The sequence below is a fragment of the Lissotriton helveticus genome, chromosome 8 (assembly GCF_964261635.1).
Source record: "Lissotriton helveticus chromosome 8, aLisHel1.1, whole genome shotgun sequence".
Taxonomy (NCBI): Eukaryota; Metazoa; Chordata; class Amphibia; order Caudata; family Salamandridae; genus Lissotriton; species Lissotriton helveticus.
The window spans coordinates 1,140,679,851-1,140,694,536 of record NC_136069.1 but is presented as its reverse complement, the minus strand read 5'-3'; the positions used below and the strand labels follow the sequence as shown (position 1 = coordinate 1,140,694,536).

At 46.2% G+C, this 14,686-nt stretch overlaps 1 protein-coding gene across 1 annotated transcript in view; it reads left to right on the top strand.

Annotated features, from left to right (window-relative positions):
* REV1 (REV1 DNA directed polymerase) overlaps window positions 1-14,686 on the top strand; it is a 411,701-nt gene that overhangs the window by 243,119 nt on the left and 153,896 nt on the right. The gene's annotated exons all lie outside the window — the stretch shown is intronic.

The window sequence follows — 14,686 nt, the reverse complement described above, 5'->3', positions numbered from 1 at the left end:
CTTTGTTGTATTCGTTCTCGAGACAGAGCTATTAGGTTGGGCCTCTATTCCTGTTCTCTGTTGGTACAGCCCTCCTTTCTAACACCATTTGAATCTAGTATGTTGCACAGTATTTTAGCCCTACGTTGAACATATTTATTTTATTTTCTCAGCTCATGTACCTGTAGAGTGTCCATTTCAACACTACGTCTTTAGCAATGCCTCATACAGCTCTCTTATTGCTCTGGGTGTAGCAGTACTTTAAGTCAATTAACTTAATTGGATTGTGTCCGTTCAACGTGTCAATAAGTCTCACCCGATGCTCCTTTCTCTCTGTAAAGTGAAGGTGCTGTAAAAGAAGATTGGAAAGATTCAAATATATACACTTTCCACATTAACCCCTTCGACGCTCATGACGAGCTGGGCTCGTCATGAGGTAGCCTCCTCGCACGCTCATGACGAGCCCAGCTCGTCATGTAAAGTGCGGTTTTAAAAAACTCAGCACAGGAGCAGAATTCCGCTAGCGCGCATGCGGTTAAAGGTTGTACCCCACCCCAACAGTTTCTCAGCAGTAAAATGCAAAATTGTGTTTTTCTGTAAATTGAGCATCACTTTGTGTCACAATTGTACTGGTTCATGCAAAAATAAAATTTCAGGCAAAATAACACAAGAGGCTGTTACTCCTGGTGGATCATAATGGTATGTGCTAATGGCATAATTACCATGCAGCTTCTCTTCGATACCTAAAAAAAACTATTCACTAGAGAAGTCTGTAGATCTTAATCACTACAATCTTGGCTCAGTCCTCATTTTTAGGGCTCGGACTCCTCCCCAGTGAAACTGGGAGGAGTTTCGAGAACTAATGTTAAAGGAGAAAAAAAAGAAGTATCTCCTAGGGCCTTGGTGAGAGGAATTCCACACATTCCTTAGCGTTTTCTGTCATCTGGTCAGTGATTCGTCTTCCTTGTGTTTTCGTTTTAATAGGCTTGAAGTGATAGGGTAAATGTAGTTTTGTTCCGCCATTTTGGGCATATTTCGTTCGTGCTCGCGCAAAGAAGTACATAAATTATAATTAGGAGCTGTCAGGGTGGCCCGTTAGTGAATCCAGATGGCCGGGCGCGTTCACAATTCTGCAGCGCTCAGCGCGCAGCTTCCTTGTTTTTTTTTGGGAGCGGGCTTTTTTTTGCTTTCAGTGCAGCACCAGCACATGGATCTGTCATGCGGTTTCTTAGCTCACGCTGCTGTCGGTCCCCAGGATGCCGTATGGGGAGGATTGCCCACCCTACCGCTGCCTCGCTCTCTGTGTCTCCCCGGCCCCGTTCCCGCCCCCCTACCGCTGCCTCGGCTCCCGTTCCCGCCCCCCTACCGCTGCCTCGGCTCCCGTCCCCGCCCCCCTACCGCGTCAGAGTAGAACGTATCCTCTATGCTGAGGAAGAGAGAGACGTCATGCTGAGGCACGCAGAAGTGTGACAACGGGGGCTGTAGGGGGTTAGACTAAAAGAGAATATTAAATTGGCCCTTTGCTACATGCAAGGGCAAACAAAGTAAATCCGCGCGGGAAGAAGAAATATAAAGGTAGTAGTAAGTAAGTGATGTAGAAAACCAGGAAAAGCAATTAAAACCCCAGGCAGGCGCTGCACCTTCGAGAGCCCGCTCGCGAAGGCCCCGTTCTCCTCCCCGTTTGCCCCGGGGGGGGGGGGGGGGGGGGTACTTGCGCTTCCTGTTTCTAGTTTAACGTTCAGCAAGTGAGCAGTACAGATTACTTGCTATAAATAAAAGACGCTTTTCCGGGAGAAAAGCAGGCGGCGTTCGGGGCTTCGGGGCGTGCAGCACTCACGCATGTTTTAGCGCAAACCTCCGTGCAAGTGGGTCAGTTTCAAAGAGTCAGTGCACTCTGATTCCAACGCAGGCATACGTCACAAGATCATACATTTATATACTCGCTATACAGTGCCAACGTGCAAATTGACACCTTATGTCACCAACCTGACCACTCATCATTTTAAAGTACTCTGGCCCGAATAACCGGCATGGGCGTTTACAACACCAGATTAGTAAAAGCAGAGGGATTATTTGCGCAGGATCACATGTTTGTGTGGGGTGCAGCGGAAAAAGGGGATTCTAGTATTATCACGGAATTAGCCTATGATGTGCATTTGTAAAGCCCCAATCCTTGTGGCATCTTGACTCTAAATTACAGGTGTTTAAAGTGACCCAGCTCAACGGTACTCCTTTTAGCAACAGTGGAAAGGCTGAGCGGACCCCGGAATTTGAACCCGTGTCAAACACAGGTTTCTGGGGAAGATGCTTTAATTCAGTGAGCAGGCGGAGCCCGCTTGGAGTGAGAGCACCCGAGCCACATCAGTACTATGGGTACAGAGTCGCCTTAAAACACGCGAGCTTTTCATCCGTGTGTTTTCCCTGCAGCGAGTATAAATCCATTCTATCCCAGACCCCGTGACTTTCGCTGGGTGGTCACTACCGGAGTCCAGTCTGAGCACGGGGAAACCAAGTCAAGCCAAGCCTGGTAAATAACGCCCTGACCTGTATACCCGAATCCCGGCTAAGTAACGCCCCTGTCTCTATGCGTGTGATCCTGGGCAAACCCGTTGAGTCGTTGTGTGCCTCATGGGTTCCTCAAGCTTTAAACGTAAGGAGCCCTTGGAAATGAACCGAGTGCCCAACATTCGGCGCTATACAGACCAGAATGATAATGCGGAGCTCTCCGTGTAGTCTGAAGGCATCCATTTCGTGATCTGACTCTACTTGAACGGAAGTTGCCCAGCGTTATAAATAAAAAATAGAGGCGGGGGTGGGGGGAGGACTCCGGGAATCCCACACTGGCTGTCTTTACTGGGCTAGGGGGGGCTCCCTTAATGGCTGCCTGCAGTGCAGCATACATACTAGAGTCAATGAAACATAACCTAGGATCTGCATTGAAAACTATCCGTCAACTAATTACAATTCTAATTTGCGCGCCTCTCGCATCGCCCTCTCTTACTGTGCTAGGCGCTATGCCCCGAGATACGATGAAAGCACCCTCAACATGACATCCAAAACAGTGCCCACTAAAGCTGGAACCAAATATAATACTTTGCCAACCGGGCATTCCTGCCCAGTGTAGGTGCTGCACGTGAGAAAAATGCGATTCAGCAATCAGCACCTCATAACGGGCTACGAGGGACTAGATAAATACAAAACTACTATACAGTGCGTCCAGTGCAGTACCGCGGTCAAAGAGCACCGAACGGAGTGTTGTTGCAGTTTATTTATAGCGCAGATCTGACACGAACCCTGTCATTGGAGCGCTTTACATGAGCACCGGTTTACATTACACACGGACATGTTCAGGTTTTTTCTAGGCACGTCGAGATTAAGTGATTTGTCCAGAATCGGGGATGTTAAACTGATGCCGCGACTAGAACCCAGTTCACCAGTTCCAAAATCGGCCATTATATTACGCACATCCTCCCCCAAACCCACTGTTTGTCCTGCTCAGGAGAGCACATGCCTCTCTATATTAGCCCCCATGAACTTGTACTCAGCACTTAGTTGTGGCGTGCAGTCTCGCAGCGTTTGTGAAAAGATGGAGCTGAGAACACGGACATTGAGTCATTTGCCCAGGATCACACGTTTTTACCAAGTGTAGAAAGTCAGGATTAGAACTCTGGCTCAATGTCTGCCTGTAATATTAAGGAGCCGTTCTGAGGGCATACAAGGTCGTGTTCATCGTCTCATTTGAATTAGACAATCACAGTTAATATGCGGAGATTAATCATATTAACGATTTAAACATTCGGAGCTTAAGGGATTCGCCACAAATAAATCGCGTCGTTTAAGCCCAAGTGCGGAGCTGAGATTGGAGCAGACCTGAAGCGGGCAGCTTTCGCTCTTAGACTTAGAGTCTTCCTTCAGCTCTTGCTATTTGATTCTCCCCTCTCCACCTTTCTCTTGCTTCCTTTCTCGACCACTCTCCAATCTCTCTCCCTCTTTTTTCCTCGCCCTCTTTTTCTCCCTGTCTATTACCCCTTTTCTCCCCCTTTATTCTATTATTACTCCCATATTCTTCTATCCCTTTTACTCAAATCCTCTCCTTTCATCTCTCCCATTCCCCCTCTGCTTGCCTTCTCAGTGGCCCTATTTTAACTCGTTCTCCTCAGTCCCCTCTTTTTTCTGTTGCTCTCTCCATTTGTTCTCACTCCACAGTTTTCCATTTTCATCTCCCGCTTCATGCACCATGTTTTACTCTGTTGGTCCTCCTTTCTCTTCCTCTCCCACTTTTCCTCCCTTTCTCCAGTCCCTGTTCTAGCCCATGTTTAATCTGGCTCTCCCTTTCTGTTTGTCCCATTCTCGCTCTCATTTTGTAATGTTCCTCTCTTTATTTCGCCTAGTTGCTCTCTCACCTTTACAGTGACTCTCCCTTTCACTAACTTCTTATCTGTTACACCATTTACCACAATTCTCCCATCTCTTTTTATTCTTTACATGATATCTCTAATTGTAGTCTGGCATTCCTTTCTGCTGCTTCCCCCTTCCTTTTTTCTAGTTTACTTCCTCTGTTTAAGTGTACCTAATATCTACCTTTACCTTCCTCTTTCCTCCTTTATGCCGGTTCCCCCTAATTTTGAAAAGTCATCTTTCATCACCCTGTTTCACCTTCGTTCTCTTCACCTCTCTCTTTCTCCTATTTCTTAAAGTCTTTTGTCTCTTTCCAAATCCCCCTCTCTTCCTCCTGGCCCTGTTCTCCCTTTGTTTCGTTCTTTCCTGTCTCACCCTGAGCAATGGACTTCCATTTCACAGACTCCCCCCCCCCCCCCCACCTCTATTTACTCTTTATCCCGTCCTTCTCTCTTTTTAGGTTTTCCCTAGCAAATGCATGCGTACGAAGTACGCATGCGCTAGGAAAAATCTTATGATCTGTGTGTGGAGTCGGGTAACAGCCCCCTCCTCCCATTGGCTAGCTCCATAAATGGAGGCTAACCATTGGGAGTTGGCTCTGTCCGTCAATCCCGGACCAGATTCGGGGGCGTTCCCGAGATTTTTTGGCTTTTGGCTACGTCAGCCGAAAGCCGGTTCTCGGGAACGCCCCCGAATCTGGTCCGGCATTGAAGGCACCCGGAAGAAGTCCAGGTGAGTGCTTGCTTTTTTTTTTTGCTTTTTACCGCTGCCTCGGCTCCCGTTCCCGCCCCCCTACCGCTGCCTCGCTCTGTGTCTCCCCGGCCCCGTTCCCGCCCCCCTACCGCTGCCTCGGCTCCCGTTCCTGCCCCCCTACCGCTGCCTCGCTCTCTGTGTCTCCCCGGCCCCGTTCCCGCCACCCTACCGCTGCCTCGGCGCCCGTTCCCGCCCGCCTACCGCGAGAGGCTCGATATTTTAGTGGCAATCAGGGAGGCTGGCATCCAACTGATGGACCTCAAGAGATTGGCAGGACAGAATTCCCACTAAAGGTACTGAAGCAATCAGAGGGACTTCCGGCTAAGAAGACTCACGCAAAGGGGCAGGCTTCCAGGTTACGGGCAGAAAGGCCTGCACCTCATGAGGTGCTGGAAGGGGTGCATTACAGATGGACAACCGAAGGGCTGCAGGGTGAGGTGTAAGGGCAGGTGAACTAGATGCTGGGTAAGGCATTGCAGAATGGGGTGCACAGAAGAGGAGGTAAGGGGATTGTAATGGTGTACAGTGCATTCCGAATGACCGGTTGATGTGGTTGACACAGGCTGGTCATTTAATGGAGAGTTGAGAGATACAGAATGGCCGGTTAGTGGTGTGCTGTGGATGCAGCGTGGCTATTTAATGAGGAGTGGCAATCCAGAATGGCTGAGTAATGGGATTCCAAAAGACAAGGATAACCTACTCCTAGAATACCCATCAGCCCCTTTGTAACTGTCTGATGCGTGTGTATACAGGAGCAAACACATACTTTTAAAGCGCCTTACGAGATTGGTGTGCTTATATTTTACCGAAAATTGACATTACTGAATATTTATAATTATAATTTCACACCAGAGCCGGAGCGTCTCGTCTGAACCCAAAAACATGGCTTTTAATACAGCACCGTATGGAGGTCGGGAGTGTAACATTATAAAAAAATAGGTAAATTATAAAATAATCGATATAAGCCGAGGGTTGGACCACAACACGATGCCTTTGTTTACTAGAGACCAGAAAACATGGCTCCACATAGCGCCTTATGGAGGTTGGTGCATTTATTTGACTGAATATTGAAATTCTAATTTCATAAACTGCGACGTGCGCACTTATTGGGATGTGTTTGTTTAAATATAACCAGTATTTTCTAAACTCATCTATACGTTGTTGACTTTAGTAACAAAGAAGATTCAGAGTGCAGATTTTGGATTTGGATTTGGATAGGGATTTATAGAGCGCGTAGCTACCCTAAGGCGTCCCAGCGCTGACAGAAGACCTATCTTACCAAGGAAGAGATGGGGACTATGGGAAGAGCCATGTTTTTAGATGTCTCCGGAAGGCAAGAAGATTGTGTTCTTTCCGGATAGAAATTGGTAGGGAATTCCACAACTTCGGGGCATTATAGGAAAACAGTCGCCCCCCTGAACGAGATTTTTGTATTCTGGGGACACTGGCCAGTGAGAGGGAATCCGATCTGAGCTGCCTGTTTGAGTGATGGGGTTTGATCATGGAACTCAGAATCGGTGGCCCTTTCCCCTGCATTATTTTATGCGAGATGCATAGGGTCTTGAAGTTGATTCTTTCTTTGACCGGTAGCCAATGTAGGCTTTTGAGCGCTGGTTTGGCTGAGCATCTGGGTTTGGTTCCTGTCAAGAGTCTTGCCGCGGCATTTTGTGCACATTGCAATCTGTGAATGACCGAGGCGGGGGCCCCTAAGTATAGAGCATTTCCATAGTCCAGCCTGGAGTTCACTAAACCCTGCATGAGTAGTTTCCTGGATTGGAAGGGGACTAGGTGAAGGACCTTTCGTGCTGTTTTGATGAGGCCAAGACAGGCCCCGGCAGTTTTTCTTGCCTGAGATTTAAAATTCAGGTCCTGGTCTAACCAAATGCCAAGACTTTTAACTTCTGCTTTGGGTGGGGGGGGGGGGCCCATACAGCTTGGCCAGACGAGGGATGTGGGGAGTTTGCGAGGATTTCCCAGGAGGAGGATTTCAGACTTCTCGCCGTTTAATTTCAGCCGTGATTCAGTCATCCACTTATAGATATTCTCTAGACAGGCTGCTAGGTTGTCTAGGCTTTTTCTTGACTGGCTTATTGACACCACCAGCTGTGTGTCGTCGGCGTACATTACTGACTTAACGCCGAACGGGGAGATGATGTCTTCCAAGGGAGACATATAAACATTAAAAAGTGTGGGGCTCAGGGAGGAGCCCTGTGGGACCCCACACTGTAATGGAAGTGCTTTGGACGTGCTCGTACCGTCTGATACCTGGAAGGTTCTCCCTTCCAAGAAGGATTTGATCCAGGACAGGGCGGCACCAGCTATGCCTATCACGCTAAGTCGATGGATAAGGATAGCGTGATCCACCGTGTCGAAGGCGGCGCTTAGATCAAGGAGGATCACTGCCACTGATCCCCCCTGATCTATGATGGACCTTGCCTCCTCGACCACGGCTAGTAGTGCGGTGTCTGTCCCCTGTCCTGGTCTGAACCCCGTCTGTGAGTTGCGTAAAAGTTTATTTTTTTCCAGGTAAGAGGAGAGTTGTTGGTTGACAATTCGTTCTGCCACCTTACTAATCACCGGGAGGAGCGAAATGGGTCGGAAGTTGGATAGGTCCGTAGGGTCTAAATGGGGTTTCTTCAGAAGTGCCCTGACTGTGGCCTTTTTCCAATTGGTTGGTACAGTGCCCATTTCCAGGGACGCATTGATGAGGTTGGTGAAGGAGGGGGCCACCGTAGTGGCGACTAATTGAAGTTTGCTGATTGGTGCTGGGTCCGAAGGTGCCCCGCTCTTTATTGCTTGCAGCGTGGTTAGGAACAACTCGATGGTCACCTGTTCGTAAGTATGGAGACCAGGAGCTTCTGTACAGGACAGAACGGAGAGGGGAGGAAGGGGGGTGGTCGGGGGAGGGAGGGTAGAGAGGATGGTATGGATTTTTGCTGAGAAAAACTCCGCAAGCTGGTTGCACCTAGTGCCCGAGGGGTCTGGTAGGGGCGGAGGGTCAGGGACTTTAGTGAGACTCCGTATTATGCGATACGTTTCTTTAGCTGAATTAGCTGCAGCTTGAATTTTGAGCTCAAAAAAACTTGCCTGTGTTGTTTTTATGCAGGTTTTATATTGCTTTACAGCGGCCCTATATTCGTTTTTATTAGCTGTGGCCCAGTCCTTTCTCCATATGCGTTCTCGCTTTTTACAAATTTTCCTGAGTTCACGCAATTCCTGCGTGTACCATGGGGACTTGAGCGTTCTCTTTTTACTGGGAAGGGGTATGGCAGGAAGGATGGCATCGAGGGACTGCTCGATCCAGCCACAGAGTTGCGTATCCGCTCTGGAAGGATCTGGGTCGAGTGCCGGCGTGGAGACAGCGAGGGTATCAGTCCATAAAGTAGTATTCAATTTCTGCCATGGGCGAGATGGTGCTTGAGGAGGGGCTCTCGCCGGCAGATTCAGACTGCAGAGGCAGATTCAGACTGCAGAGGCAGATTCAGAGTGCAGATTCAGAGTGCAGATTCAGAGTGCAGATTCAGAGTGCAGAGTGCAGATTCAGAGTGCAGATTCAGAGTGCAGATTGTGTGGGTGACTCTGTGTGTGTGGGTGGCTTTGCGTGTGTGGCTCTGTGTGGGTGTAAAATGCAATAGGTCATGCATTTGCGAGCGATTAAGCTATTGGCATTGTAAATTGAATTGAATTGAATTGAAAATTCCATTTATATAGCGCATAACCACCCGAATGACAAGGCCATTTATTTAACGATTACGCTATTGGCAATGTAAATGACAATGCCATTTATTTATGATTTTTTTTTTTAAAACACCCCAAAAAAAATGTCATGAGCAATGCCAATAGCTCTACCTTTAATATTGCCGAGACCATTGCATTGTAAATGCTTGTTTAGTTATGGGTCCCAGTCTTGGCTTTCCACCCCTCAGAAATGTAACAGGGATACAATATGTGCCCTTTGCTATTTGATGCCTAGGGTTTCTATCACCAGTATACATAGCATCGAGTGCAGAGGTCATCCTTCTCTGGCACTGCATTATACTTTGTTATGTGGCTTTTATAGTTCTAGTTTGGCCTTTGGACCGGTTTTTAACAGGGTAAGAAATTGGCTCTTAGTCCCCTACAGAGCTGTACGGCAAATTGGTAGGTTGAGCTCAGTGTGTTGAACGTACAACACTAGGGCATCATGTAGGTCATGTGGTGTCTACTACAGTACCCTGAAGAGGTATTGGATTTTCAGCAATCTACTACGCCCCAAAATAAATCTGTTTTGATCTTTGGGTACGAATGCAGTGAGAAATTTAGGGAGTCTGTTGGCCAGTATCTTGGTAAGTATTTTGAAGTCAGAGTTTAGGAGTGGCGGTGGTCTTTAGGATTTGGTGCGGTGTAGATAGAGAGGCCATCAGAGCTTCTCTGATTGTGTCTGGAAGTGGGCCTGATTCCCATGCATTAGAACTTAGATGCAAGATTTTCAACACAAACCATCTGATCCTTGTATTTCCCATATGCCATATTTTTTTTAATCTTCTGCTACTGATGATGAAGAAGTATATAAAGCGTGGTTCTTATCTATAAGTATGTCCTGGTGCTAAATAGCAAGAAACAATGCAACCATTTACTCCTGAACTCCACCAGGCATTTAACATTTTTAAGCATCTGGCCCAAGAGGTTTGCGCACCCAAATCCGAACAAAAAATAACAACCGTAGAAGTATAAATTGACAGTTCCCAATCCTCCCATGGTGAGGACTAATTCTCATGGCTGTGGCAAGAGAAAGAGATAAAGAATCATCTAATGTACAACAATAAGACATCCCTTAACTTGCCAATGTTCCCTTAGCGCAACCCACAGATCTCAACCCTTTTTTCACATAGCCAGATATAAGGTGTAAAATATAAACCCTAATGCCGCAAAGGAACCATAAGACAACAGTCATGCAGAGATGCGGAAATCCTATTGCCCAAAGCCCAGGTCATATTGTTTGGGGTCAAGGGCAACACGTTTTTATGTGTATTTTGTCCTTGGGACAAGTAGGCCCAACCCCCTACAACACAAACCCTTTGGCTGCCAATTTACAGTACCACATAATAGATCAGGGAAAGGCATTGCCTGCAGTTAAGGTAATATTTGTGTCCATGTTGTAATGCTGTTCAAACTTGTATATATAGTTCATTAATGTGAAGCCTTTATTATTAGGGTGAGCGCTCTAAGTAAATGTTGTAAGCTCAGACTGCTCTACTGACAGTGGTTGCAGTATAAAAATGTGTTCACCCGTTTTCAATGTTTAGCAATATGAGGCTATGTATACTGCTCCCAGAATGCATTGTCTTAAACTCAATTCAGAGAAAACCGAAATAGTGATTTTCGGCAACCTCCAACCAAGATGGGATGGCATCTGGTGGCCTTCAGAGATGGGAGAGTTGCCAAAACCAGTGGAAAAAGCAAAACATATTGGGATTCTAATCAATAAGAAAATAACATTCACCCAGCAATCAAATGCAACAGTCTCCATCACGTTTTACTTGGTCACGAAACTAAGGAAGGTTCTTCCTTATATCCCTATGGATTCTAGGAAGACGGTGGGGACTGCACTAGTATTGTCAAAATTGGATTATTGCAATTGGTTGTACCAGAATATGCAAAAACAACATCAGAAAAAAAATGCAAATAGTGCAAAATGCAGCAGCAAGACTCCTCTTAATTCTGCCCAAGAATGAGTCAGTCTCATCCCAAATCCGTAGACTCCACTTGCTTCCTGTTGCAAGTCGTGCAAAGTTTATGACATTCTGCCCAGCGTTTAAGTCCTTGAACAAAATGGGACCAATCTTTACATCTATACCTGGTGTAAGTTGTGAAGGAGGAAAAACCACCAGGAGTGATTCCTCTGTGAAAAGGGACAGGTTATTTAGAAATACATGTAAAGAGGTAATTTTATCAATTTAAATTTTCATCAGCCCTGTCTATGCATGGTTAAAGAACAGTGATTGTAGGAAGTCTGTGCAATGCAAACTCGCAGTCAGCATGTTTCTGCTCTCACTCAAGCCTAACATATGTCAGGGGCATTAGTTAGGACTGATCTCTCCAACTAGATAGCTGCTATTGTGGGGTAGTAGGAAAAGTACAGAAAAAATAAAACACCTTGCCTTTTTGGTGTTCTTCTAGTGGTGTAGTCTGTTGAAGAGAGAAAACATATGCCATTGAAGTGTCATCCAGCTCCTCAGTTGATCCATCTTTCAGTATATAAACATCACCCACACAACGTTATGATTTAATGTTGTTATTCTCTAGGCACACAGGAAGTACTTGTTTTCATGATTATAGATTATAAGATGGTGATGTTAGGGTTGAAAGCACCTCCTCTGAACTTCAGGAAGACCTTGCTATCCGCCCCACCTGCTCTTGTATAGTCATCCGCCTGGGGAGACTGATGCAGCCACCTGAAGACATCTGGGGACTTTCTCCATTGTGTGGTTGGGCTCTGATCGGGACTCCTTGTGTGAGGACCGACCTTGTGTGAGTAGCCCAGCAGAATCCTTCATCATTAGTGGCCAGGTTGCATCTGCTCACAGGCGTTTTTGTCATGGCTGCTGTTGATGCTGGCTGTATCAGAGAAGGAATGAGCTCCTGACACTGGAATGTAACCAGCACATTGAAGATTTAATTTGTGACGTGCGAATGACCCTGCAATGTCTTACTGCTGTGACAGCCAGAAAAACCCCAGGAGGAGGCAACTAGCGCGGCCGGCAAGTCCTCGGACCCCATGGTGCTGGAGAAGTGGCATAAGTGGTAGCAAGGGATGACATCCGTGAGGACCAGTCCAAAAGTGGGAAGCAGTGCATGCATTGTAGCAGCATGCAGCTATGGGAGCTTGAGGCTGCCATCCATTGCAACCTCTGCCCAGAGAAGAGCATGCAGAATGAATGAACTATTTTAATTGCAGAATTACTTAAAATCATTGCAAAGTTGCAGTACAATATCAAAATCATTGTATAAATACGTATCTCACACCATTATAATACATATATCAAATCATATATAAAAAAAAAGAATATCATTTGAACACCGGTCGGAGACCATTTGTAAAAGTGGGTATTACCCTAAAATACATTAGTTTAAAATTACGTTTGGAAAGGTCCCTGTTCCTTATATGATCTTGACAAAAAAGAAAAGTAACTTAATGCATTGCGATTTTGTAGGGACCATGCGGTCCTTTTCTGAGGGGATCTTCACTGTTCGGCTCCTTCTGTTACTACAAGAGTCTCAACTATTGCAACGCACAATTTTCTTCTGTGCTGTTTCCAATTAGAACCCTTTATGTCATATTCATGAATTTGCCAAATGTAGCCAAATCAGAGGGCTCTGTGTAGGACTGGAGCAGGGCCATTGCATCAATGCATTTTCTGAGCCCGTGCCTTAAAAACATTGGTTTTAACAATTTGCGTCAATCTTGCAGTAAGGCAGGGCAGCAACATATTAGGTGTACCAACGATTCTGCACAGCCTGCATCTGGTTATCTTGCTCAATGATTTCCAGCCCAGGTTCAGTTCCTTTATTGGCAGTGGACCTAGGCGCGCCCATTGAATGTCTTTCAAGCATCTCTTTCCTAGGGGGTTGTTCATATATGGCTGGATTTTGTGTGGCTCGTATGCTTTAGTTAGGCCGACCAACCCACTGATGTCCTTGAGTCTAGCTATATATTCATTCCTTGATATCAGGGTGTTTTTTTTATTTAGCACTCTCTTTACTGCTGAATAGTTTAGTTCCTCTTAGGACCAGGGAGCTGTGGTTAAGCCCAACTCTAGTCGGTAATTCTACCATGGGTTCGGTGCTTCCCTCAAATATGGTTCTCAATACCTCTTTAAGGGATCCTTTCTTGGCTGTTACTGTCTTAAACCAGAATTTTACCAATGTGCTCCTGCATTCATATTTTTATTGTACCAAGCCAAACTTGAGCCGAATCAGGGCCTTTCGTGTGCGTTTAGGGAGCCCGAAAAGCCTGTTATAGCACCAGCAATGGGCTTTTTCCATCATCTTTCCCATCTTTCCTGGGAATGCATGAGGTGCGTACACAGCAACAGCAAGCAGTTTGGATTTTGTTACTCTCATAATAGGTTTCGAGGTAGGGCTATGTCATTTACCTTGTAGTTTGCACAGTGCATAGATGGTGGCTTGTATTTTGGCTTGCGTCTTAGCCTGGTGCAAGGTAGTCTTTGCCTTTATTGTTCAACCACGCTCCTAGGTAGTGGTATGCTATTTCTGTGGCACTGTTGTTACTGCTAAGTCTCCATTTTAAGCCTGTTTTCTTCAAACATTTACCAAACACCACGACTCTCGTTTTGCCGGGGTTAGCCACAAGCTTGTTTTCCTGGTTGTATATGTTTCATGAATTGAAACCTCTTTGCAAACCTACTCAGGTGTGATCGAGAATCACCAGATCATCGTCATACTGGAGCACGTGTAGTCGTTGCTGTCTGATTTTCAGGGTTGCCAAACTTGCTCCTTGTAGGGCTTTCCCCAAGTCTGCCGTCTAAAGGTTGAAGAGTGTTTTTTTTATATTTCTTTTTATTAAACAGTCTCGACATACATCATAACAAGTATGTTCAGGCAAGCTACTTCATCATTTCACATTATTTTCATTGACATGGCAATAGAAGACACGATCGTTAAGCTGATTAAATCAAGGAGTATCTAGAGTGTCGGTGTCAACCTGTCGACTAGGTGGGGTACAAATGTCGCCTCTGTAGTGATTCCACGCTCCCCACACCCTTCTCCATTTCCCAGGGCACCCTCTGGCCACGTAAACTGACTTTTCTCTAAACATGCTCCAGTCTAGGTCTTCCTCCCATTTCCTTAATTGGGGCAACTGGATTGCTCCCCACTGCTGCGCGATATTCCTTTTCACAATCATCAGTGTTACCCATTGCGTAGTGTTAGCGTTCAGATCTGTAGGTTCCCAGACGTTAAGGATGTACCTCCGCACTTCTGGCTGCAAGTTTACCCCCAATACATCCCGGCAAAATGTTATGTATGTCTCTCCAGTATAATTGTATATGGTGACAGTTCCACAATATGTGGAGGAACGTCCCTGGGTGTCCACACCCTCCTTTACTCTCTGCCTTTCCCATCTGGACCAGGCGAGGTCATGTTACATATATTCTGTGTAGTATTTTGAGCTGCACTAATCGCAGTCGGGCCTGTATTGCGACTTCTCATGGGGATGAAATCTCCACCTGCCAGTCTTCATCATCAAGTTCCAATCCATCACTATTCCATTTCCCCTTGAGGACCTGTAGTGGATCTGCCATATTATTAATTAGCTTCTTATATATGAGGGATATGGTCTTTTCCGGAAGGTGTCCATCTAATATTCTATCCTCCAGGGGGGAGGCTTCTGGGAGTGAAGTGTTACACGGTATCTGGGAGAGTAGAGCGTGCCGGATTTGAAGATATCGATAATACTCTGTGTCAGCTAGGCTATACGGTTTTTTAAGTGAAGCAAAAGGAAGGACCGTTCCCTCCCCCCCAGATGTCCTTAATATGCGAAATCCCTATGAGGTCC